This window comes from Oncorhynchus keta, chromosome 4 (assembly GCF_023373465.1).
Source record: "Oncorhynchus keta strain PuntledgeMale-10-30-2019 chromosome 4, Oket_V2, whole genome shotgun sequence".
NCBI lineage: Eukaryota > Metazoa > Chordata > Actinopteri > Salmoniformes > Salmonidae > Oncorhynchus > Oncorhynchus keta.
This window is the reverse complement of record NC_068424.1, coordinates 64,902,089-64,928,395: the sequence shown is the minus strand read 5'-3', so window position 1 is coordinate 64,928,395 and position 26,307 is coordinate 64,902,089. Positions and strand designations below refer to the sequence as shown.

Below are 26,307 nucleotides of genomic sequence, written 5' to 3'. Positions count from 1 at the left end.
TCAAGGCAGTCTCGAAGCATCTAGTCAATAGGGACCCACTTCACCCACTTATCATTTGCAACAGTAGATGTAACACTGACCCCCCCAGGCCCATTTTTTCCCTTGATGACCCTACCCGGCCCATGTTTTCCGTGAGGCCCCCATTATTAGTCAGATAATGATCATTTTGCGCCAAAAAAAAACAGGAGAGGCACACTAGGCTAAAAATTGACCAGCCCATCTGGTATTTGGATTCAAAATACAAGATTGCGTACAGTCAAACGTCTTTTTCCTTCGTCTTGTCGTGTCCCATGTATATATCTTTTTATATATTTTTTCTAAACATCAACTTCAAAACACTCTCCTGCAACCCACCTCACCCAATGGGGTGCGGATCTGTTACTTTTTTTATAAACTTCATTTTATTCACCTCGAATCCGGAATCCCCCAACAGAAGCTAGCCAGCTCGCTAGCTACTAGCTAGTAGTCAGCTAACCACTGCTAACAGTCATCAGCTAACCTTTAGCTCGGAAAGCTCTCGCCAGTTCGTACAACGCGACTCAAACCAGAGTATACCGGACCTATTTTCTCTCCATATCCCCGGATTCCTACTGCAAGCTCTGGACATTTTCACCTGGATCATCGCAGCGAGCTTGCTGCTACCCGAGTGACTTCTGGCTAACGTCAATCCCAGAGCAAGCACCAATTAGCCTGGAGCTAGCCCATGCTAGGCCCTTTCTCCCAGGCTAGCTAAAGAGGCCCATCAGCAACTCCTGGGCTACAATACATGGACCCTTTCCACTGTCGATACGGGGCACGGAACCCCGCAATCCTTTTCGACTGCACTACGACCTAATCAGCTCGAGGGGGTGCTCAACTGGCCTCTACATCGCGACGTCGCCTGAATGCCAATCCGCTATCCGCTATCCACAGCCCGCTAGCTGCTAGACGCGGCCCGCTAGCTGCCTAGAGCATATTGGACTGTAGCTGTATAGATCCATTGGCCAATTTCTTGGGCCACTATACTTATTTTTCCAATTGGACTTGGACCCCTCTGCTACTCTAGAACCCTACTAATCCATCACGACTGGTCTATCGACGTCACCGCACCCGGAGGCTAAAACAGATTTTCCTCCATCCAGACGTCCCTCTAAGGCCCTTCTGCTAGCTTGCTAGCCCCAGTCTGCTAGCTTGCTAGCCCTGCCCCTTGTCCATTACTGTCCTGGTTAGTGAGTATTGTCTTATTTCACTGTAGAGCCTCTAACCCTGCTCAATATGCCTTAACCTATAATTTAGTTCCACCTCCCACATATGCGGTGACATCACCTGGTTTAAACTAAAAATATCTCTCTCATCATTACTCAATGCCTAGGTTTACCTCCAATGTACTCACATCCTACCATACCTCTGTCTGTACATTATGCCTTCAATCTATTCTATCGCCCCGAGAATCCTCCTCTCTGCTCTGAACGCACTAGACGACCAGTCTTGATAGCATTTAGCCGTACCCTTATCCTACTCCTCCTCTGTTCTTCTGGTGATGTAGAGGTTAATCCAGGCCCCGCAGTGCCTAGCTCCACTCCTACTCCCCAGGTACTCTCATTTGTTGACTTCTGTAAACGTAAAAGCCTTGGTTTCATGCATATTAACATTAGAAGACTCCTCAAGTTTGTTTTATTCAAAGCTTTAACACACTCTACCAAACCGGATGAGCTAGCCATGTCTGAATCCTGGCCCTTCGGTAGACCACCAAAAACCCTAAAAGTTCCATCCCTAACTATAAAACTGCCAAAGGGGGCGGTGCTGCAATCTACTGCAGAGATAGCCTGCAGAGTGCTGTCTTACAATCCAGGTCTGTACCTAAACAATTCGAGCTTCTACTTTTAAAAATCCACCTTTCCAGAAACAAGTCTCTCACCATTGCCGCTTATTATAGACCAACCTCTGCCCCCAGCTGTGCCCTTGACACCATATGTGAATTGATTGCCCCCCATCAATCTTCTGAGCTCGTGCTGTTAGGTGACCTAAACTGGGACATGCTTAACACCCCAGCCATCCTACAATCTAAGCTTGATGCCCTCAATCACACACAAATTATCAATGAACCCACCAGATACAACCCCAAATCCGTAAACACGGGCATCCTCATAGATATCATCCTAACCAATTTGCCCTCCAAATACACCTCTGCTGTCTTCAGCCAAGATCTCAGCGATCACTGCCTCATTGCCTGCATCCGTAATGGGTCTGCGGTCAAATGACCACCCCTCATCACTGTCAAAAGCTCCTTAAAACACTTCAGCGAGCAGGCCTTTCTAATCGACCTAACCCGGGTATCCTGGAAGGATATTGACCTCATTACGTCAGTAGAGGATGCCTGGTTATTCTTTAAAAGTGCCTTCCTCACCATCTTAAATAAGCATGCCCCATTCAAAAAATTTAGAACCAGGAACAGATATGGCCCTTGGTTCTCTCCAGACCTGCCTGCCCTTGACCAGCACAAAAACATCCTGTGGCGTTCTGCATTAGCATCGAACAGCCCCCGTGATATAAAACTTTTCAGGGAAGTTAAGAACCAATATAAACAGGCAGTTAGGAAAGCTAAGGCTAGATTTTTCAAACAGAAATGTGCATCCTGTAGCACAAACTCAAAAAAGTTCTGGGACACTCTAAAGTCCATGGAGAATAGGAGCACCTCCTCCCAGCTGCCCACTGCACTGAGGCTAGGAAAACCTGTCACCGCCGTTAAATCCACGATAATTGAGAATTTCAAAAAGCACTTTTCTACGACTGGCCATGATTTCCACCTCGCTACCCTTACCCTGATCAACATCCCTCCACCCCTCACAGCAACTCGACCAAGCCTCCCCCACTTCCCCTTCACCCAAATCCAGATAGCTGATGTTCTGAAAGGGTTGCAAAATCTGAACCCCTACAAATCAGCTAGACAATATGGACCATTTCTTTCTAAACTGATCTGCCGAAATTGTTGCAAATTGTAGCCTGTTCAACCTCCCTTTCGTATCGTCTGAGATCCCATAGATTGGAAAGCTGCTGCTCTTCGAAGGGGGAGACAATCTAGACCCAAACTGCTACAGAACTAAATCTATTCTACCCTGCCTTTCTAAGGTCTTCGAAAGCCAAGTTAACAAACAGATTACTGACAATTTCGAATCCCACCGTACCTTCTCCGCTATGCAATCTGGTTTCAGAGCTGGTCATGGGTGCACTTCAGCCGCGCTCAAGGTCCTAAACAATATCATAATCGGCATCGATAAGAGACATTACTGTGCAGCCGTATTCATCGACCTGGCTAAAGCTTTCGACTCTGTCATTCACCACATTCTCATTGGCAAACTGAACAGCCTTGGTTTCTCAAATGATTGCCTGTTGTCCGGACCTCTGGCAGTCTCTATGGGGTGTCTCGGGGTTCAATTCTCGGGGCGACTCTCTTCTCTGTATACATCAATGATGTTGCTCTTATTGCTGGTGATTCTCTGATCTACCTCTACGCAGACGACACCATTCTCTATACCTCCGGCCCTTCATTGGACACTTTGTTAACTAACCTCCAGACGAGCTTCAATGCCAAACAACTCTCTATCCGTGGCCTCCAACTGCTCTTAAATACAAGTAAAACTAAACACATGCTCTTCAACCGATCGCTGCCCGCACCTGCCCGCCCGTCCAGCATCACTACTCTGGACGGTTCTGACTTAGAATATGTGGACAGCTACAAATACCTAGATGTCTGGTTAGACTGTAAACTCTCCTTACAGACTCACATTAAACATTTCCAATCCAAAATGAAATCTAGAATCGGCTTCCCATTTCGCAACAAAGTATCCTTCACTCATGCTGCCAAACATACCCCCGTAAAACTGACCATCCTACCGATCCTTGACTTCGGCGATGTCATTTACAAAATAGCCTCCAACACTCTACTCAACAAATTGGATGCAGTCTATCACAGTGCCATCTCTTTTGTCACCAAAGCCCTATATACTACCCACCAATGCGACCTGTACGCTCTCGTTGGCTGGCCCTTGCTTCATTCTCGTTGCCAAACCCACTGGCTCCAGGTAATCTACACGTCTCTGCTAGGTAAAGCCCCGCCTTATCTCAGCTCACTGGTCACCATAGCAGCACCCACCCGTAGCATGCGCTCCAGCAGGTATATCTCACTGGTCACCCCCAAAGCCAATTCTTCCTTTGGCTGCCTCTCCTTCCAGTTCTCTGCTGCCAATGACTGGAACGAACTTCAAAAATCACTAAAGCTGGAGACGCTTACCTCCCTCACTAGCTTTAAGCACCAGCTGTCAGAGCAGCTCACAGATCACTGCACTTGTACATAGCCCATCTGTAAATATCCCATCCAATCTACCTCATCCCCATACTGTATTCACTTATTTATCTTGTTCCTTTGCATCCCAGTATCTCTACTTTCACATTCTACCATTCCAGTGATTAAATGCTATATTGCAATTACTTTGCCACCATGGCCTATTTATTGCCTTTACCTCTCTTATCCTACATCATTTGCACATGCTATATATATACTTTTCTACTGTATTATTGATTGTATGTTTGTTTATTCCATGTGTAACTCTGTGTGGTTTTGTGTCGAACTGCTTTGCTTTATCTTGGCCAGGTCGCAGTTGCAAATAGAACTTGTTCTTAACTAGCCTACCTGGTTAAATAAAGGTTAAATAAAAAAATACAAATAAAACATTTGTGTGAAATGCCAAATGGCCAGTCTTCCCCTGGTGAAGGCTTTCCAGGGTTCTGCTTAAAAATAAAGCTGTTTTGGTTGGTGAATATTTTTTTTAACAACCAGATTTGCAAACATCCACATTTCCTTTGGCCAAAGGAATGATACTGCCCCTGGCCTCTGTGACACCAGTCCAGCCCTACTGGTCGTTGAGCTGCAGTAAAGGCCCCAAGGTGCTGATGGAAATTAATCCGTTTTAAGGCCCATTGGCTGGAGGCCTCCCAGCAGGCCAAGAGAAGCTCAGGGACATTTCGTTTACAACGGATATGACGGTCTTAAAAGCTAACAGGCCAATTGCAACCGTTTTACAAAGAAAGGCCTCCTGGAACACAATCATGGTCACATACCGACAGGGAAGGAAGTCTGCACTCAGGACTAACTGATGGAGAGAATGGAAGAATAGAGAGAAAGAGAGAAGGAGAGAGAGTCGGGGGTGAGTGAAAAGGAGGGAGGAGGAAATGGTTGGTGCAACTATGTAGAAAATTGCAAGCAGCCTCTACCTGACCCTCATCCATTATTATAGAGAAAATGTTGCATAATGGTTGTTTGTGGTTGTGAACAAAAACCGAATAATTACAATAATTACATGAGCCAAGGATTATTGGACATGAATGGACTCCCTGAATAGAAAATTACAGTGTGAGATGAAGGAGTTTCATTTCATTTCATAACCTATTCATATCCTTATATCAAAGGAAAAACTATTAATTTGTAGGTCTGTAAATCAAAAGGAAAAACACCAAAGACATTAGATGTCTGTGATTTCCTTTGAATATGAGTTCTGGGTCCTTACACTTACAGCATGAATCACAATATAGGAGGAAGAAGAGGCGGCCATTTTCATTCAAACACAATGCTAAGATTAGTGATTGCCAGGCCATCCTTACGCGTGAAAAACCCTCACCAGGGAGAATAAAATGCATGGTGAAATAGCTTTGTTGGAGTGGATGGATGTCTGTTTAACCTTAATCTAGTGGATGCAGATCAATGTGTTTCTGCCCTGTCTTCTGTTTGTGTCAGAGATTCCCTCCACCTGAATCCAACACCAGCACAACTAGATGAACACTAAACAGTGGAGAGTATTGATTCCAAGTAAGGAATTGGCTACATTACTTTTTTCTATTTCATAAGTTGGAGCTTTAGAGAATCCCTCAGCCTGATCCTGCCAAGAAGCTTTCAGAATGGAAAGGGTCTCCCCCATCTCTCTCCCTCATCAAGGGTCTCTCCCATCTCTCTCCCTCATCAAGGGTCTCCCCCATCTCTCCCTCCCTCATCAAGGGTCTCCCCTATCTCTCTCCCTCATCAAGGGTCTCCCCCATCTCTCTCTCCCTCAAGGGTTTCCCCATCTCTCTCCCTCATCAAGGGTCTCCCCGATCTCTCTCCCTCATCTAGGGTCTCCATCTCTCTCCCTCATCAAGGGTCTCCTCCATCTCTCTCCCTCATCAAGGGTCTCCTCCATCTCTCTCCCTCATCAAGGGTCTCCCCCATCTCTCTCCCTCATCAAGGGTCTCCATCTCTCTCCCTCATCAAGGGTCTCCATCTCTCTCCCTCATCAAGGGTCTCCATCTCTCTCCCTCATCAAGGGTCTCCATCTCGCTCCCTCATCAAGGGTCTCCATCTCGCTCCCTCATCAAGGGTCTCCATCTCTCTCCCTCATCAAGGGTTTCCATCTCTCTCCCTCATCAAGGGCCTCCATCTCTCTCCCTCATCAAGGGTCTCCTCCATCTCTCTCCCTTATCAAGGGTCTCCTCCATCTCTCTCCCTCATCAAGGGTCTCCTCCATCTCTCTCCCTCATCAAGGGTCTCCATCTCTCTCCCTCATCAAGGGTCTCCATCTCTCTCCCTCATCAAGGGTCTCCATCTCATCAAGGGTCTCCATCTCTCTCCTCATCAAGGGTCTCCATCTCTCTCCCTCATCAAGGGTCTCCATCTCTCTCCCTCATCAAGGGTCTCCATCTCTCTCCCTCATCAAGGGTCTCCATCTCTCTCCCTCATCAAGCGTCTCCATCTCTCTCCCTCATCAAGGGTCTCCATCTCTCTCCCTCATCAAGCGTCTCCATCTCTCTCCCTCATCAAGGGCCTCCATCTCTCTCCCTCATCAAGGGTCTCCATCTCTCTCCCTCATCAAGGGTCTCCATCTCTCTCTCCCCATCAAGGGTCTCCATCTCTCTCCCTCATCAAGGGTCTCCATCTCTCTCCCTCATCAAGGGTCTCCATCTCTCTCCCTCATCAAGGGCCTCCATCTCTCTCCCTCATCAAGGGTCTCCATCTCTCTCCCTCATCAAGGGTCTCCCCATCTGACTGTTGACCAGTCTTTACGGTGTGTTTAAGCCTCGAGAGCTTTCAGAGGGTGTCCCCCATCTTCCTTATCAAACTAAGGTCCCTATTGTTAGATTAGTTCACCTCTCCACTAGGGTTGGAAGCCAGGCTACAGTAGCATCATCAGACTCCAACTGCAATAAACATTTGTATCCAGCTATTTTCAAGACAGTTGATTAAAATGATAAAGCATTTAATTCACATTTAATGCCAGCAGAGGCGAGTCACGGGGCGGCAGCGTAGCCTAGTGGTTAGAGCGTTGGACTAGTAGCCGGAAAGGTTGCGAGTTCAAACCCCCGAGCTGACAAGGTACAAATCTGTCGTTCTGCCCCTGAACAGGCAGTTAACCCACTGTTCCCAGGCCGTCATTGAAAATAAGAATGTGTTCATAACCTCTTAGAACTGTTGCTCTATACTGCCCCTGTTGGAGAAAGTGCGTGCCCATAGTAAACTGAAAATATTTTTCCCCAAAATTGCTAATATATGCATATAAAAAATATTATTGAATAGAAAACACTCTAAAGCTTCTAAAACCGTTTAAATTTTGTCTCTATGTAAAGCAGAACTCTCAGGGCATGCATTCTCCCAAATGCTCTCGTCATGGAAAAAGTTGGCCCAACTTTGACGTCATCTCACACGCACTTCCCAAACAGCTACCGCTCTGGGAACAGTCTGTACGTGTTCAGCGCGATGCCTGCTTTCAATGGGGCTTCTCATTGTGAGAATCGGGCGCTCACGGGAGTTTGAGCGAGCCAAAACCTCTCGGCCAAGCGAAAAAAAAGGTGACTGTTACGCGCTCTGGCCGGGTGATGTATTTTCTTCAGGATCGATTAAACGACGTGTGTGTTTCTGTTCGTCCTCACGATTTCTGTGCACCTTTATAACATGTTAAAGCTTAATTATGAACATAGTTTGACAAGTTTACTCGACATATAATATGTCATTTCGACGTTTTGGTGCGCATCCACTTGAATTTTGCCTACATTTAGACCGAAATGTGGCTATTTTGAGAACCGAAAGACACAGACTTGAAAACTAAACGCTGGTTTGGTAAGTATAATCCCTTCCAGGTCTTCTGATGGAAGAACAGCAAAGGTAAGGGAGTATTTATGTGGTAAATTTGGGTTTCTGTCGACTCCAAGATAGAGGAGCGATAATGCTAATTTTGGAGCGCCGACTCCTAGTATAGCCTACTGAACGCAACCTGTAACGTTATAAATGTAACACAGCGATTGCATTTAGAAGAAGTGTATCTTCCTATACATATGTAAAACATGCATATTTAGTCAAAGTTTATGATGTGTATTCCTTGTTAGCTGACGTTATCTGCCGGAGCTATCGGCATTTCTCCTGACATTTTAGTAGCAGTTTTTGAACGATGCATCATTGTAAACAGAGATTTATGGATATATATTGCAGATTATTGAAAAAAAAATGAATGTACTGTGTAACATGTTATATTACTGTCATCTGATGAAGATTTCAAAAGGTTAGTGAAATTATCTTTCTTTTAATCCTGCGTTTGTTGATTGCATATTTTTTCCTACTTGGCTATGCAAATGAGCTATGTCTGTGGTGGTGGTTTGACATAAATATGTGCTATGTTTTCGCCGTAAAACATTTTAGAAATCTGACTTGCTGGGTAGATAAACAACTTGTTTATCTTTCATTTGAGCTATTTTACTTGTTAATGTGTGGAGGTTAAATATTTTTAGGAATATTTTTTCGCATTGTGCGTTATGCTAATGAGCTTGAGCCGTAGTCACGATGATCCGGTATTGGTGGACTATGAGGTTAACTGACTTGCCTGGTTATAATAAAGGTAAAATTAAAAAACGTGTTAGTTTTTCAGGCATATCAGGCATATCAGAGATTATTTTTATCCGTACAAAAATTCAACATCATTCTGCTTCTACATTTGTTTGACCTCTGAGCTGAATGAATCATCCACATATTTGTTCACCAAACCAGACAAATGATGCAGGTATGAACTCTGACGGCATAATGATGTTAACATGAGCAATGAGCACAAATCAAAACTGCATTGTCATGCAGTTCAGCTGATTACTGTATGTGCACAGGCTAACTGCCTGATTAACCTGACTAGCTTTCATGATGATACAGTAGCTTGAATGAGATCAGCATTTAGTTTTAAACTAACAGAGCCCTTTTGAAGAGCTGTGATTAAACTCTGAAGAAAGGAAGGATTCCAGACTCACTGCTTTGGTAGGAGATGAGGAGTGAAATGTCATCTACTCAGCATAACATTGAAGACAATTGGTTTCATCAGAATGTGTTGCAATAGCATAATACACTGGAGAGGAATCTCTATTCTCTGATGTGGTCTTGGTGTTTCAGTGTTGTCCAGCATGTCTTTCCTGACATTCTTCACCCCTCATAGGTGAGTGTTTCTTCAGTGTCTATCACGCTCTCAAGTCCAGAACTCTACTGGCAGAGAGGAGAGATTTTCGGAGGATGATGACACTGAGAGGAGATAGGCTGAGGTATCTGGGGACATGCAGCTAGTGAAAGACACCACATTACTGTAAAACCACCCAGGCCTGATTTATTCTCTTAGACAACCTTGAAGATGAAGAGAAAAACCACCTCAGCCACAGAGGCTGTGATTTTTGTCTATTAATTATTTTTGACGTGGACTTCACAGGACAGAGTGCTTTTTGGTAAACAACCTCCGTTTCTATTCTCTTATCAGGATCCATTTTTAGATGTGTGGAGCAGGAGCACTCGTGTTGTGTCACTGGAGCAGAGCAGCCATTCCTGGAGGAGGGTTTTCACCTCTCTTTACCAGAGAGGGATGTGACAGACAGAAACACTGATTACACAGATAACACACAGAGAGCACGAGAGAGAGCGAAGGAGAGCGAGTGAGTGAGCAAGAGAGAGAGCGAAGGAGAGCGAGTGAGTGAGCAAGAGAGAGAGAGAGAGAGAGAGAGAGAGAGAGAGAGAGAGAGAGAGAGCTGCTCGCCAACAGTAACACAGAACAAAATGCTAGGAAATATAATATGAGGTTACCGGTTCTAATCAAATGCCTGCAGTTTGTACATAATAGCCCTGATGGTCCTTGTCAGCAAAGGTGTTTGGTCTCTGTTATCAATTAAATCCAATCACCATTTATAAAACAAACCATCAACAAGACATTATGGACAGTTAAAAACAGGACGATTACATTCATGAGAGACAACTCTCAGACACCTTGATTGTGCCATTGATCCTAATGATACAGCAGCATGTTGGCCACAGCAGAGGACGGACCTAATTCATGCTGTGGTCATGATGGTTTGAATGTGGAAGTGTTCCATTGAAATCAATGGAATGTTGTGGCAAAACAAAGACATTTAACCTTTAAATGAACCCATTCATATCAAACAATGTTAAAAATCTGAGTATCTGTAGTGAGAAATAGAAACAATAGAATACAACTTCACTGTCCATTTGTTACAGCTATTCATTGATGTGAGTCTGTGATATGGAGTCAGTAGGACCATAATGAAAAGGACATGCTGCCATCTTTAATGGTCTAGTGGTTATGACAGGGGAAAATAGCATTAGTAGCAAGGCTAACATTATCTGTGGTGGCAGGATTAGTAAAGGTTATTTACATTTACATACATTTAAGTCATTTAGCAGACGCTCTTATCCAGAGCGACTTACAAATTGGTGCATTCACCTTATGACATCCAGTGGAACAGCCACTTTACAATAGTGCATCTAAATCTTTTGGGGGGGGGGGTGAGAAGGATTACTTATCCTATCCTAGGTATTCCTTAAAGAGGTTATCAATACAAATGTCTGTGCACTTTGAAGAGGACAATACATGACTCTGAAAATGGTCTAGTTCAGAATGAGAAATGGGTTGTTGTTCTATTGATCTGCAGCCATCTCCAGAACTCTTAGTAGTTTACTAGTATGTCATCGTCCTTATGTGTGTGTGTTTCCCAAATAGACGTGATGGGCATATATCTGCCAGAGAAAATAGATTGAGGCTTAAAGTACAGAGTCCAGTACAGACAAGGGGAGGTTCTCTTTGCCACTGGTAGAGCAAGGATGTGACCGGCACAATATGGAACATCGGGGAGTGAAAGCCATCTCCCAATTCAAAGGATTTGATTCAGAGGCAAGAAATAGCATAATATTTCTGATTGTCTGAAAGTCAAGAGTTTCTGGTTTCACAGGAAAAATGGAATCTCTGTTGAAGGCCAGTAGTTCTCTCCCATCTGACTGGCTCTAATAATGTAGTTCTCTCCCATCTGACTGGCTCTAATAATGTAGTTCTCTCCCCTCTGACTGGCTCTAATAATGTAGTTCTCTCCCCTCTGACAGGCTCTACTAATGTAGTTCTCTCCCCTCTGACTGGCTCTAATAATGTAGTTCTCTCCCATCTGACTGGCTCTAATAATGTAGTTCTCTCCCACCTGACTGGCTCTAATAATGTAGTTCTCTCCCCTCTGACAGGCTCTAATAATGTAGTTCTCTCCCCTCTGACTGGCTCTAATAATGTAGTTCCTCCCCTCTGACTGGCTCTAATAATGTAGTTCTCTCCCCTCTGACAGGCTCTAATAATGTAGTTCTCTCCCCTCTGACTGGCTCTAATAATGTAGTTCTCTCCCCTCTGGCAGGCTCTAATAATGTAGTTCTCTCCCCTCTGACTGGCTCTAATAATGTAGCTCTCTTCCCTCTGACAGGCTCTAATAATGTAGTTCTCTTCCCTCTGACTGGCTCTAATAATGTAGTTCTCTCCCCTCTGACAGGCTCTAATAATGTACTTCTCTCCACCCTGACAGGCTCTAATAATGTACTTCTCTCCCCTCTGACAGGCTCTAATAATATAGTTCTCTCCCCTCTAACTGGCTCTAATAATGTAGTTCTCTCCCCTCTGACTGGCTCTAATAATGTAGTTCTCTTCCCTCTGACTGGCTCTAATAATGTAGTTATCTTCCCCCTGACTGGCTCTAATAATGTAGCTCTCTTCCCTCTGACTGGCTCTAATAACGGAGCTCTCTCCCCTCTGACAGGCTCTGATAACGGAGTTCTCTCCGTTATTAGAATAACATAGTTCTCTCCCCTCTGACTGGCTCTAATAACATAGTTCTCTCCCCTCTGACTGGCTCTGATAATGTAGTTCTCTCTAATAATGTAGTTCTCTCCCCTCTGACTGGCTCTAATAATGGAATTCTCTCCCCTCTGACTGGCTCTAATAGAGTTCTCTCCCCTCTGACTGGCTCTAATAATGGAGTTCTCTCCCCTCTGACTGGCTCTAATAATGGAGTTCTCTCCCCTCTGACTGGCTCTAATAATGGAGTTCTCTCCCCTCTGACTGGCTCTAATAATGGAGTTCTCTCCCCTCTGACAGGCTCTAATAATGTAGTTCTCTCCCCTCTGACTGGCTCTAATAATGTAGTTCTCTCCCCTCTGGCAGGCTCTAATAATGTAGTTCTCTCCCCTCTGACTGGCTCTAATAATGTAGCTCTCTTCCCTCTGACAGGCTCTAATAATGTAGTTCTCTTCCCTCTGACTGGCTCTAATAATGTAGTTCTCTCCCCTCTGACAGGCTCTAATAATGTACTTCTCTCCCCTCTGACAGGCTCTAATAATGTACTTCTCTCCCCTCTGACAGGCTCTAATAATATAGTTCTCTCCCCTCTAACTGGCTCTAATAATGTAGTTCTCTCCCCTCTGACTGGCTCTAATAATGTAGTTCTCTTCCCTCTGACTGGCTCTAATAATGTAGTTATCTTCCCCCTGACTGGCTCTAATAATGTAGCTCTCTTCCCTCTGACTGGCTCTAATAACGTAGCTCTCTCCCCTCTGACAGGCTCTGATAACGGAGTTCTCTCCGTTATTAGAATAACATAGTTCTCTCCCCTCTGACTGGCTCTAATAACATAGTTCTCTCCCCTCTGACTGGCTCTAATAACATAGTTCTCTCCCCTCTGACAGGCTCTGATAATGTAGTTCTCTCTAATAATGTAGTTCTCTCCCCTCTGACTGGCTCTAATAATGGAATTCTCTCCCCTCTGACTGGCTCTAATAGAGTTCTCTCCCCTCTGACTGGCTCTAATAATGGAGTTCTCTCCCCTCTGACTGGCTCTAATAATGGAGTTCTCTCCCCTCTGACTGGCTCTAATAATGGAGTTCTCTCCCCTCTGACTGGCTCTAATAATGGAGTTCTCTCCCCTCTGACTGGCTCTAATAATGGAGTTCTCTCCCCTCTGACTGGCTCTAATAGAGTTCTCTCCCCTCTGACTGGCTCTAATAATGGAGTTCTCTCCCCTCTGACTGGCTCTAATAATGGAGTTCTCTCCCCTCTGACTGGCTCTAATAATGGAGTTCTCTCCCCTCTGACTGGCTCTAATAACATAGTTCTCTCCCCTCTGACTGGCTCTAATAACATAGTTCTCTCCCCTCTGACAGGCTCTGATAATGTAGTTCTCTCTAATAATGTAGTTCTCTCCCCTCTGACTGGCTCTAATAATGGAATTCTCTCCCCTCTGACTGGCTCTAATAGAGTTCTCTCCCCTCTGACTGGCTCTAATAATGGAGTTCTCTCCCCTCTGACTGGCTCTAATAATGGAGTTCTCTCCCCTCTGACTGGCTCTAATAATGGAGTTCTCTCCCCTCTGACTGGCTCTAATAATGAGTTTAGTGTTGGGTTGAATGGCACCAGAGGAGATGGCTGCCGTTTTTCAGACTCTAAATCAATTGTGCTATTGTGTGTGTTTGTTCCGTTTCTGCCACCATCTCTTATGACCGAAAAGAGCTTCTGGATATCAGGACAGCAATTACTCACCATGTACAGGAAGAAGATTTTTTCATTAACGAGTTGGACGTGAATAATTTAGTTCAGACACCCGACAAGGTCAACATCCTCATCATTAGCATTAGAAAGAGATGGAGATATCGGGGATGTAGGTTGGGGTGCCTTGTAAGGATCCAACGGCGTGTGGGTAATCTGCCTCTACCCTCAGTTCTATTAGCCAACGTACGATCATTGGATAACAAAATAGACAAGATACGATCATGGATATCCTACCAACAGGACATTAAAAACTGTAATAAATTATGTTTCACCGAGTCGTGTCTGAACGGCGCATGGATAAAATACAGCTTGCGGGGTTTATGCTGCATCGGCAAGATAGACCAGCCGCCTCCGGTAAGACGACGGGTGGCGGTCTGTGTATATTTGAAAACAACAGCTGGTGCACAAAATCTAATAATAAGGAAGTCTCAAGGTGTTGCTCGCCTGAGGTAGAGTATCCCATGATAAGCTGTAGACCACACTATATACGTACGAAGAGAGTTTATCTATATTTTGTCGTAGCTGTCTATTTACCACCACAAACCGATGCTGGCACTAAGTCTGCACTCAATGAGCTGTATAAGGCCATAAACAAACAGGAAAACGCTTATCCAGAGGCTCCTAGTGGCCGGGACTTTAATGCAGGGAAACTTTTTTACCTCATTTCTACCAGCATGTTAAATGGACTGGACATCGGCGCAGGGGAAGGCTCCTGCCATGGAGCGGACTGGACGCCATGCCTGGACTGGACACCGGCGCAGAGGAAGGCTCCAGCATTGGAGCGGGACTGGACGTCGTGCCTGGACTGGGCCCTGGTGCAGAAGAAGGCTACGGACATGGAGCAGGACTGGACTGGGCCCATGCCTGGACTGGGCACCGGCGCAGAGGAAGGCTCCGGTCTTGGAGTTGGACTGGACGCCGTGCCTGCACTGGGCACCGGCGCAGAGGGAGGCTCCAGCCTTGGAGCCGGACTGGACACCGTGCCTGGACTGGGCACCGGCGCATAGGGAGGGTCCTGCCATGGAGCGGGACTAGACGCCGTGCCTGGACTGGGCCCTGGTGCAGAAGAAGGCTTTGGACATGGAGCAGGACTGGATGCCATGCCTGGACTGGGCACCGGCGCAGAGGAAGGCTCCGGCCTTGGAGCTGGACTGGACGCCGTGCCTGGACTGGGCACCGGCGCAGAGGAAGGCTCCGGCCTTTGAGTGGGACGGGACGCCGTGCCTGGACTGGGCACCGGCGCAGAGGAAGACTCCGTCCTTGGAGTGGGACAGGACACCGTGCCTGGACTGGATTTCGGCGCCGAAGAAGGCTCCGGCCTTGGAGTGGGACAGGACACCGTGCCTGGACTGGATTTCGGCGCCGAAGAAGGCTCCGGCCTTGGAGTGGGACTGGACGCCGTGCCTGGACATCGGCACCGAAGAAGGCTCCGTCCTTGGAGCGGGACTGGACGCCGTACCTGGATTGGGCACCGGCGCAGAGGAAGGCTCCTGCTATGGAGCGGGACTGGACTGGGCGCAGGGGAAGGATCCGGGGAAGGCTCCGGCCATGGAGCTGGAGGTTCCGGGCAGTTGACCATTGCTGGAGGTACCGGACTGTGGACCGTCGCAGGAGGTTCCGGACTGTGGCCCGTCGTGGGAGGTTCCGGACTGTGGACCGTCGCGGGAGGTTCCGGACTGTGGACAGTCGCTGAAAGCTCTGGACTGGGAACCGTCCCTGGAAGTTCTGGACTGGTGACCATCACCAGAAGCTCTAGACTGGGGACTGTCGCCGGAAGCTCTGGACTTGGGGACCGTCTTCGGAAGCTCTGGACTGGGGAGACACACTGGAAGCCTAGTGCATGGAGCTGGCACAGGTGGTAGCGTGGTGACACACACTTCAGGGAAAGTGCAAGGAGCTGGCACAGGTGGTACTGGGCTGTGGAGGCGTACTGAAGACCTGGTGCGTGGAGCCGGCACAGTTTTTACAAGACTGCTAGCACGCTCCTCAGGACGAGTACGGAGAGCAGGCTCAGGTGGCATCAAACAGATAACACGCTCCTTAGGACGAATGTTGTACATCATACACCAATAAAACTCTCTCATTTCTCTCTCCTCCAATTTCTACACCAACTCACTGATGTTCTCTGACTCTCTCCGTTCACTCTCCTCCAATTTCTCCCTCTTCTCCCAGACTGGCTCTGGTTCACTTCTCGGCTCCACCGACCACCCCGTGTGCCTCCCCGTCTTTTGGGCTTTCTATGTGGCCGCGAACCCCGGCGTCATCGCTGTCCTTCCTTCTCTCCTTGCGTCTGCTTCCAAGGAAGGCTTTCCTGTCCTGACATGATTTCCTCCCAAGTCCAGGATGTCTTCTCCTCCTTTATCTCCTCCCAAGCCCAGGATACCCTCCTCCTGGGCACGACGCTTGGTGCTGGTGTGGTGGGATCTTCTGTCACATTTACATTACATTTACATTTAAGTCATTTAGCAGACGCTCTTATCCAGAGCGACTTACAAATTGGTGCATTCACCTTATGACATCCAGTAGAATAGTCACTTTACAATAGTGCATCTAAATCTTAAAGGGGGGTGAGAAGGATTACTTATCCTATCCTAGGTATTCCTTAAAGAGGTGGGGTTTCAGGTGTCTCCGGAAGGTGGTGATTGACTCCGCTGTCCTGGCGTCGTGAGGGAGTTTGTTCCACCATTGGGGGCCAGAGCAGCGAACAGTTTTGACTGGGCTGAGCGGGAACTGTACTTCCTCAGTGGTAGGGAGGCGAGCAGGCCAGAGGTGGATGAACGCAGTGCCCTTGTTTGGGTGTAGGGCCTGATCAGAGCCTGGAGGTACTGAGGTGCCGTTCCCCTCACAGCTCCGTAGGCAAGCACCATGGTCTTGTAGCGGATGCGAGCTTCAACTGGAAGCCAGTGGAGAGAGCGGAGGAGCGGGGTGACGTGAGAGAACTTGGGAAGGTTGAACACCAGACGGGCTGCGGCGTTCTGGATGAGTTGTAGGGGTTTAATGGCACAGGCAGGGAGCCCAGCCAACAGCGAGTTGCAGTAGTCCAGACGGGAGATGACAAGTGCCTGGATTAGGACCTGCACCGCTTCCTGTGTGAGGCAGGGTCATACTCTGCGGATGTTGTAGAGCATGAACCTACAGGAACGGGCCACCGCCTTGATGTTAGTTGAGAACGACAGGGTGTTGTCCAGGATCACGCCAAGGTTCTTAGCGCTCTGGGAGGAGGACACAATGGAGTTGTCAACCGTGATGGCGAGATCATGGAACGGGCAGTCCTTCCCCGGGAGGAAGAGCAGCTCCGTCTTGCCGAGGTTCAGCTTGAGGTGGTGATCCGTCATCCACACTGATATGTCTGCCAGACATGCAGAGATGCGATTCGCCAGGAGAAGATTAATTGAGTGTCGTCTGCATAGCAATGATAGGAGAGACCATGTGAGGTTATGACAGAGCCAAGTGACTTGGTGTATAGCGAGAATAGGAGAGGGCCTAGAACAGAGCCCTGGGGGACACCAGTGGTGAGAGCGCGTGGTGAGGAGACAGATTCTCGCCACGCCACCTGGTAGGAGCGACCTGTCAGGTAGGACGCAATCCAAGCGTGGGCCGCGCCGGAGATGTCCAACTCGGAGAGGGTGGAGAGGAGGATCTGATGGTTCACAGTATCGAAGGCAGCCGATAGGTCTAGAAGGATGAGAGCAGAGGAGAGAGAGTTAGCTTTAGCGGTGCGGAGCGCCTCCGTGATACAGAGAAGAGCAGTCTCGGTTGAATGACTAGTCTTGAAACCTGACTGATTTGGATCAAGAAGGTCATTCAGAGAGAGATAGCGGGAGAGCTGGCCAAGGACGGCACGTTCAAGAGTTTTGGAGAGAAAAGAAAGAAGGGATACTGGTCTGTAGTTGTTGACATCGGAGGGATTGAGTGTAGGTTTTTTCAGAAGGGGTGCAACTCTCGCTCTCTTGAGGACGGAAGGGACGTAGCCAGCGGTCAGGGATGAGTTGATGAGCGAGGTGAGGTAAGGGAGAAGGTCTCCGGAAATGGTCTGGAGAAGAGAGGAGGGGATAGGGTCAAGCGGGCAGGTTGTTGGGCGGCCGGCCGTCACAAGACGCGAGATTTCATCTGGAGAGAGAGGGGAGAAAGAGGTCAGAGCACAGGGTAGGGCAGTGTGAGCAGAACCAGCGGTGCCGTTTGCCGTCACGATCGTTGTAAGAACATTTGGACAAAAGCGAAGTTTGAAATCGGTTCAACATTTTTTTTTTTCAGTGACCGCACAACAAAACAATAAAGAATAAACTAAATGTGATGTTCTGGAGTGCTCACAAGCAGCTACAAGCAGCTACACAAAAACAAGATCCCACAAAAAAACAGTGGGGAAATGGCTGCCTAAATATGATCCCCAATCAGAGACAACGCTAAACAGCTGCCTCTGATTGGGAACCATACCAGGCCAACATAGAAATAAAACAACCTAGATTACCCACCCTAGTCACACCCCGACCAAACCAAAATAGAGAATAAAAAGGCTCTCTATGGTCAGGGTGTGACAGGTAGTTGTTGTGAAATTGTTAGATTATTGTTAGATATTACTGCACGGTCGGAACTATAAACACAAGAATTTCGCTACACTCGCATTAACATCTGCTAAACATGTGTATGTGACCAATATAATTTTATTTTATTTTATTTGAACAGTGTCTGAGTGGGTTGATATGAACAAATTGGTGTTGAACATTTCTAAAATGAAATGTATTGTATTTGTTTCAAGATACACTATTGTTCAAAAGTTTGGGATCACATTGAAATGTCCTTGTTTATGAAAGAAAATCACATTTTCTGTCCATTAAAAGAACATCATATTGATCAGAAATACAGTGTTGTCACGTCCTGACCATAGAAAGTTGCATTTTTCCACCTGTGCGTTATGGGATATTGTTTAGTTGCCTGTTAGCACCTCATTGTTAGTCATGTTTCGATTATTCTTTATTTGTTTTTTCTTTGCTAAAGTTTCACTTTATTCTTTAATAAATAAGTGGAACTCTACGTACGCTGCACCTCGGTCCGACCATCATTCCAACGAACGTGACAGAATATCTCATCACAACCGGACCAAGCAGTGCTCGGGAGGAGATGGAATCCTGGTCTTTGGAGGAGATCAGGGAGAGAATATCCTGGACTTGGGAAGAAATAATGTCAGGAGACAAGAGGGACTGGAGGGACAGCGACGAAGTCGGGGAAGAAGGCCACAGAAACCACAAGATTTTTGGGGGGGGCACATGGAGCAGTTGGCGGAGCCGAGGAGTGAACCAGAGCCAGTCTGAGAGAAGAGGGAGAATTTGGAGGCGAGAGAAATGGGAGAGTTGTTGAGTTGGTGGAGGATGCATGGTATTTGCCCTAAGGAACGTGGTGCCACCTGAGTCAGCTCCCCTGAGAAGTGTGTAATGTTCCGAAACAATTGATGCCGGCGATACACACCAGGTCTCCAGTGCGCCTTCACAGCCCAGTACGTCCTGTGCCAGCTCCTCACACTTGCCGTGTGAAGTGGGTTAAAGTTCCGGTTCCATTGATGCAGGCTATACACACCAGGTCTCCAGTACGTCTCCACAGCCCAGTATGTCCTGTGCCTACTCCTCGCATTCTCCCTCAAGTGCGCTTTCCCACTCAGGTGCGTCCTGTGCCTGCTCCTCGCACTCTCTTTGAAGTGCGTGTTCCCAGTCAGGTATGTCCTGTGCCTGCTCCCCGTACTCGCCCTGAAGTGCGTTTCACCAGTCCGGGGTCACCTGTGCTGGCCACACACATCAGGCCTCCAGTGCGCATCCCCAGTCCAGAGCTACCAGCGACAGTTCCCTGTCCAGAGTTTCCGCCGACGTTTCCCAGTCCAGAGCTTCCGGCGACAGTTCCCAGTCCAGATCTTCTGGCGACGTTTCACAGTCCGGAACCTTCAACGACGGTCCAGAGTCCGAAACCTCCTGAGACGGTCCAGAGTCCGAAACCTCCTGAGACGGTTCACAGTCCGGAACTTTCTGAGACGGTCCACAGTCCGGAACCTCCTGAGACGGTCCACAGTCCGGAACCTCCTGAGACGGTCCACAGTCCGGAACCTCCTGAGACAGTCCACAGTCCAGAACCTCCTGAGACAGTCCACAGTCCAGAACCTCCTGAGATGGTCCATGGTCCGGAACCTCCTGCGATGATCAACGGTCCGGAACCTCCAGCTCCATGGCCGGAGCCTTCCCCTGCACTGATGTCCTGTCCAAACACGGCGTCCAGTCCAGTTCCAAGGCAGGAGACTTCCTTGGCATCTAGGTCCAGTCCAGGCACAGTGTTCAGCCTGTATTTTCTATGGTAGAGTAGGTCAGGGCGTGACTATGGGTATTTCTATGTGGGGTTCTAGGTTTATATTCTATGTTGGGGTTTGTGTATGATTCTCAATTAGAGGCAACTGGTAATCGTGGTCTCTAATTGGGGATCATACTTAAGTTGCATTTTTTCCACCTGTGGGTTATGGGATTTTGTTTGAACATGTATGTTTTGAGTTAGTGCACATAACATCTCTGTAGTCACGGTTCGTTGTTAGTTTATTTGTTTATTTGTTTTTGTCATTGCTAAGTTTCACTTTATTCATTAAAATTATGTGGAACTCAACATACGCTACGCCTTGGTCCGATATTAATTCTACAAACAAACGTGACAAATATAGACATTGTTAATGTTGTAAATGACTATTGTAGCTGGAAACGGCTGATTTGTTATGGAATATCTGCATAGGCATACAGAGGCCCATTATCAGCAACCATCACTCCTGTGTTCCAATGGCACGTTATGTTAGCTAATCCAAGTTTATCATTTTAAAAGGCTAATTGATCATTAAAAAAACATTTTGCAATTATGTTAGCACAGCTGAAAACTGTTGTGCTGATTAAAGAAGCAATACAACTGGATTTCTTTAGACTAGTTGAGTATCTGGAGCATCAGCATTTGTGGGTTTGTTCGATTGCAGGCTCAAAATGGCCAGAAACAAAGTATCATGACACAAGGAGAGCCCCAGATGCAGACACAGGAGGCAGATGGTTGGAGTCTTACAGTATTTATTAACCCAAAAGGAGTATGGTCGTGGACAGGAAAAGGTCAAAACCAGATCAGAGTTCAGGAGGTACAGAGTGGCAGACAGGTTCATCGTCAAGGCAGGCAGAATGGTCAGGCAGGCAGGTATGGAGTCCAGAAACAGGCAAGGGTCAAAACCGGGAGGACTAGGAAAAGGAGAATATCAAAAGGCAGGAGAACGGGAAAAACTCTAGTTGACTTGGAAAAACAAACATACATGACTAAATGGCACAGGGAGACAGGAAACACAGGGATAAATACACTGGGGAAAATCAGCGACACATAGAGGGGTGGAGGAAATCAGGTCAGGTGAAACAGATCAGGGCGTGACAAAGTCCTTTCTTCTGAAACTCGTCAGTCTATTCTTGTTCTAAGAAATGAAGGTTCCATGCGAGAAACTGTCAAGAAACTGAAGATCTCATACAACGCTGTGTACGACTCCCTTCACAGAACAGCGCAAACTGTCTCTAACCAAAATAGAAAGAGGAGTGGGAGGCCCTGGTGCACAAGAGGACAAGTACATTAGAGTGTCTAGTTTGAGAAACAGATGCCTCACAAGTCCTCAACTGGCAGCTTCATTAAATAATACCTGTAAAACACCAGTCTCAACGTCAACAGTGAAGAGGTGACTCTGGGATTCTAGGCAGAGTTGCAAAGAAAAAGCCATATCTCAGACTGGCCAACAAAATAAAAGATCAAGATGGGAAAAAGAACAGACACTGGACAGAGGAAGATTGGAAAAAAGTGTTATGGACAGAGGAATCTAAGTTTGAGGTGTTCGGATCACAAAGAAGAACATTCGTGAGACACAGAAAAAATTTAAAGATGCTGGAGGAGTGCTTGACGCCATCTGTCAAGCATGGTGGAGGCAATGTGATGGTCTGGGGGTGCTTTGGTGTTGGTAAAGTGGGAGATTTGCACAGGGTAATAGGGATCTTGATCTTCACTCCATTTTGCAACGCCATGCCACACCCTGTGGACGGCGCTTAATTGGACCTAATTTCCTCCTACAACAGGACAATGACCCAAAGCACAGCTCCAAACTATGCAATACATATTTAGGGAAGAAGCAGTCAGCTGGTATTCTGTCTATAATGGAGTGGCCAGCACAATCACCGGATCACAACCCTATTGAACTGTTGTGGGATCAAACTTGTGGGAGGTGCTTCAGGAGGCATGGGGTGAAATCTCTTCAGATTACCTCAACAAATTGACAACTAAAATGCCAAAGGTCTGCAAGGCAGTAATTGCTGCAAATGGAGGATTCTTTGACGAAAGCTAAGTTTGAAGGACACTATTATTATTTCAATGAAAAATCATTATTTATAACCTTGTCAACGTCTTGACTATATTTCCCATTCATTTCACAACTCAATTCATGTATGTTTTCATGGAAAACAATGACATTTCTAAGTGACCCCAAACTTTTGAATGGTAGTGTATATGCTTGCTGATGATCCTGAATTGAATTTGTCGATGAAAAGAACATTGTCAGAACACAGTCATGTAGACAAGTGAGAAAAAAAACTAAGCTTCTAGGCGTCATGTTGGAAGCAGCTTTATCATGGTCAGAACACATAGATAATATTGTTATTAAGTTGGGTAAGGGAATTGCTGTTACAAGATAATGTTCAGAGTATGTAACATCTAGCACACTAAATCAGGTGATTCAATCAATGGTCCTATCACACTTAGAGTACTGTGCAGTTATATGGTCATCTGCAGCAAAGAAAAAAAAAATGTAAAGCTCAAAACAGGGCTGCCAGATTAGCTCTTCATTGCTCTCTCCGTATGAATATTATTCAAATGCATCAGAATCTCTCATGGCTTCACGTTAAAAACAAATTACTATCCAGTCTTCTGATTTTCATTAGGAATGCTATATTTTTTTTAAACAGTATTGTTCAGGCCAGTTAGTACATACTAGCAACAAGCATAACCACCAAAACAAACAGGCAAATTCAGGGCAGCTAAGACAACCCAAGCCAAGGACAAATCGCCTTAAATAAACATTTTTATATAGAGCCATAGCTGAATGGAACTCTTTACCAATCCATATATCTCAGGCAAAAAGTAAATCCACCTTGGCTCACATCACAACCATTATTCCAGAAACCCTTGTCCCGCTCCAATTTGCATACCGCCCCAACATATGATGCAATCTCTTTTGTATGCCACACTGCCCTTTCCCACCTGGACAAAATGAACACCTACGTGAGAATGCTATTCATTGACTACAGCTCAGCGCTCAACACTATAGTGCCCTCAAAGCTCATCACTAAGCTAAGGACTTGAGAGATAGAGAGAAAGAGAGCGATTGGGAGAGAGCTAAAGGGTGAGAGAGAGAGAGAGAGAGAGAGAGAGAGAGAGGGCTAGAGAGAGAGAGAGAGGGCTAGAGAGAGAGAGAGAGGGCTAGAGAGAGAGAGAGGGGGCTAGAGAGAGAGAGAGAGAGAGGGCTAGAGAGAGAGAGAGAGAGAGAGAGAGAGCTAAAGGGTGAGAGAGAGAGAGAGAGAGGGCTAGAGAGAGAGAGAGAGAGACCTAGAGAGAGAGAGAGAGCGAGAGAGAGAGAGAGCGAGAGAGAGAGCGAGAGCTAGAGCGAGAGCGAGAGAGAGAGAGAGGGCGAGAGGGCGAGAGGTCAAGAGGTCAAGAGAGCGAGAGAGAGTTGACCAGTATGGGAGATTAAAAGCTTTGAACAGGTTTCTGAAGGTGACTGTAATCAGTGCTCAAGTTCTCATTAATGTCAATAAAACCATCTCATATTAACGTCAATAAAACCATCCCACATTCACATCAATAAAACCATCCCACATTCACATCAATAAAACCATCCCACATTCACATCAATATATCCATCACACATTAACGTCAATAAAACCATCTTACATTCACATCAATAAAACCATCCCACATTCACATCAATAAAACCATCCCACATTCACATCAACAAAACCATCCCACATTCACATCAACAAAACCATCCCACTTTCACATCAATAAAACCACCCCGCATTAACATCAATATAACCATCACACATTAACGTCAATAAAACCATCTTACATTCACATCAATAAAACCATCCCACATTCACATCAATAAAACCCTCCCACATTAACGTCAATAAAACCATCTCACTGTAACGGAATTCGTCTGTTGAAAGAGGAGCGGACCAAAATCACCTGACTCTGATTGAGAACCGCCTCAGGCAGCCATAGACTATGCTAGACAACCCTACTCAACCACAATCCCAATACCTACTAAACCCCAATACAAAAACACACCACAAAATAAACCCATGTCACACCCTGGCCTGACCAAATAAATAACGAAAACACAAAATACTAAGACCAAGGCGTGACACTCACATTCACATCAATAAAACCATCCCACATTCACATCAATAAAACCATCTCACATTCACATCAATAAAAATATCCCACATTCACATCAGTAAAACCATTCCACATTCACATCAATAAAACCATTCTACATTCACATCAATAAAACCATTCTACATTCACATCAATAAAACCATCCCAAATTCAGATCAATAAAACCATCCCGTATTAACATCAATATAACCATCCCACATTCACATCAATAAAACCATCCCAAATTCAGATCAATAAAACCATCCCACATTCACATCAATAAAACCATCCCACATTCACGTCAATAAAACCATCCCACATTCACATCAATATATCCATCACACATTAACGTCAATAAAACCATCTTACATTCACGTAAAAAAAAACATCCCACATTCACGTCAATAAAACCATCCCACATTCACGTAAAGAAAAACATCCCACATTCACGTCAATAAAACCATCCCACATTCACGTCAATAAAACCATCCCACATTCACGTCAATAAAACCATCCCACATTCACGTAAAAAAAAACATCCCACATTCACGTCAATAAAACCATCCCACATTCACGTCAATAAAACCATCCCACATTCACGTCAATAAAACCATCCCACATTCACGTCAATAAAACCATCCCACATTCACGGCAATAAAACCATCCCACATTCACGTCAATAAAACCATCCCACGTTCACGTCAATAAAACCATCCCACATTAACGTCAATAAAACCATCTCACATTAACGGCAATAAAACCATCCCACATTCACATCAATAAAACCATCCCACATTCACATCAATAAGACCATCCCACATTCACATCAATAAAACCATCTCACATTAACGGCAATAAAACCATCCCACATTCACATCAATAAAACCATCCCACATTCACATCAATAAACCCATCCCACATTCACATCAATAAGACCATCCCGCATTAACATCAATATAACCATCCCACATTCACGTCAATAAAACCATCCCACATTCACATCAATAAAACCATCCCACATTCACATCAATAAGACCATCCCGCATTAACATCAATATAACCATCCCACATTCACGTCAATATAACCATCCCACATTCACATCAATAAAACCATCCCACATTCACATCAATAAAACCATCCCACATTCACATCAATATATCCATCACACATTAACGTCAATAAAACCATCTTACATTCACATCAATAAAACCATCCCACATTCACATCAATAAAACCATCCCACATTCACATCAACAAAACCATCCCACATTCACATCAATAAAACCATCCCACTTTCACATCAATAAAACCATCCCGCATTAACATCAATATAACCATCACACATTAACGTCAATAAAACCATCTTACATTCACATCAATAAAACCATCCCACATTCACATCAATAAAACCTCCCACATTAACGCAATAAAACCATCTCACTAAAACGTCTGTTGAAAGAGGAGCGGACCAAAATCACCTGACTCTGATTGAGAACCGCCTCAGGCAGCCATAGACTAAGACAACCCTACTCAACCACAATCCCAATACCTACTAAACCCCAATACAAAAACACACCACAAAATAAACCCATGTCACACCCTGGCCTGACCAAATAAATAACGAAAACACAAAATACTAAGACCAAGGCGTGACACTCACATTCACATCAATAAAACCATCCCACATTCACATCAATAAAACCATCTCACATTCACATCAATAAAAATATCCCACATTCACATCAGTAAAACCATTCCACATTCACATCAATAAAACCATTCTACATTCACATCAATAAAACCATCCCAAATTCAGATCAATAAAACCATCCCACATTAACGGCAATAAAACCATCCCACATTCACGTAAAAAAAAACATCCCACATTCACGTCAATAAAACCATCCCACATTCACGTAAAAAAAAACATCCCACATTCACGTCAATAAAACCATCCCA

At 45.7% G+C, this 26,307-nt stretch overlaps 1 protein-coding gene across 2 annotated transcripts in view; it reads right to left on the bottom strand.

The window, feature by feature from the left end:
* LOC118371090 (ecto-NOX disulfide-thiol exchanger 2-like) overlaps positions 1 to 26,307 on the bottom strand; it is a 364,051-nt gene that overhangs the window by 165,277 nt on the left and 172,467 nt on the right. The window contains exon 1 of one of the 2 annotated variants that reach the window (XM_052512577.1): positions 9,289 to 9,452. The exons of the other annotated variant lie outside the window; for it this stretch is intronic. The gene's annotated coding sequence lies outside the window, so the exon portion shown is untranslated. Of the gene's footprint in view, positions 1 to 9,288; positions 9,453 to 26,307 lie in introns of those variants that run through there. 2 annotated transcript variants of the gene reach the window in all.